This window comes from Pan troglodytes, chromosome 4, assembly GCF_028858775.2.
Source record: "Pan troglodytes isolate AG18354 chromosome 4, NHGRI_mPanTro3-v2.0_pri, whole genome shotgun sequence".
Lineage (NCBI taxonomy): Eukaryota > Metazoa > Chordata > Mammalia > Primates > Hominidae > Pan > Pan troglodytes.
Window position 1 is genome coordinate 62,658,753 of NC_072402.2, and position 1,583 is coordinate 62,660,335.

The following is a 1,583-nucleotide window of genomic DNA, read 5'->3' on the forward strand; positions in this document are numbered from 1 at the left end:
GTCACAACTGATACTCCTATGACAAAAGATTAATAAGAGAAGACTGTAACAAATGTATTTATTCAAAGTTTTACATGACATGAGAGTCTTCAGAAAGGAAAGACCCAACGACCCAAAGAAAAACTGCCCTTTGTTATGCTTAGGTTCAATGACAAATGGATAGTCATGTAGAAATGTGATTAGACAAAAGGAAATAATCGAATGGTAATAGACTGAGGGGGGAACCAGGCAAAACCTGGCTATTCATGTTCTTCTTGGCCTCTCTGTGTAGCATTCCTTCCCCCCACATATGGTATAGAGCAGGGTCCCTCTGCAACAAGGATCTTCAAGGGAGAAGAAAGAAGGGAGGAAGTGGCCTTTCTAGGTTTTATGGATTGCTTTGGGGAAAAAGACTTCTAGTTTCTATGATCCCCCTAGGGGAAGAGGAATTCTGGTTTCCATGACTCTCTTCTGATGGAAAAGAGAGACAGGAGACAAGAAGGCAGGAGAAGGCCAAGAGAACTTGCTTCTGAGGACTTCTAATCTCCTTTAGTTCAAAGTACTCAGCATGCCAAGACAACGTACTTTGGGGTATCACGTTCTGAGCCCCACCACCTTCGTAGACATACTCCTTAATCCAAGATACATTTTTTCATAAAAATCACTCAACTCTATTTTTTTTAATACATTCTATTTTTTTTCTGGCTAATATGTCTTGTTATCACAGTCATTGAAGCAGAAGAAATTACTGTTACCTATCTTACATGTTTTGATCCAATGTAAAAATTGTTTCCTAATAAATATCTACCCCCAAACTTCTGTTCAAGTTTTACAGAAACACATAGATATAAACCTTTCTGATATCAGACTAAGACTTTTAAGTTATCAGGCTTTTAGACTTTAACATTGGTAGATTGATAACTTATCCTCCATGTCTTATTCTCATTTTCTTCTACTCTCATTCACTGACTCCAATTCCAACCTGAAGCATGAAAACCTCCTGTAGGCAACACATTCCCCATAGTCACATAAACTTTGGCCATGGGTATCAATCCTTGTTTCACTGAAATGTCTTACCTTTGGTTAATGCATCACTAAAGTTGTCTTACCACAGCTTGCACACACTGAAGAAAATCTCATGATATGTATAAAGTAATACCATTGGCTGATAGAACAGCCTACAGAAGAGGTAGTATCAAGTGGTGGTTATGGCTATTGACTGCCTCCACCATAAAATATGGCTTTATAGCAAAGGTGATAATAGAATTCGTTTAGTTGGAGTAGTACCCTCCATACATAATCCATACACTGCCAAAGCAGCATAGCTCACGTGGGAAGAGGTAACTATTTCTCAAGTGTTGCTTCTATGACAGTGAACTCCCTAAACAGTCAGTGAGCTCCTGGAGTCCAGATTCAGCTTCTATCTAGCTTCAGAGAAGATGCAACAAGATATTCCACATCAGGAACAGGTACTTAAAACCCTTAAAGTTAAAAAAAAAAAAAAAACCAAAAAAAGCAGCCCTTAAAGATCTGTTTGAGATTGCTGGAGGGTTTTGCTTGCACCAATAAATGTTTTTACAGGTGATACATAGGTGTTTGTGGTA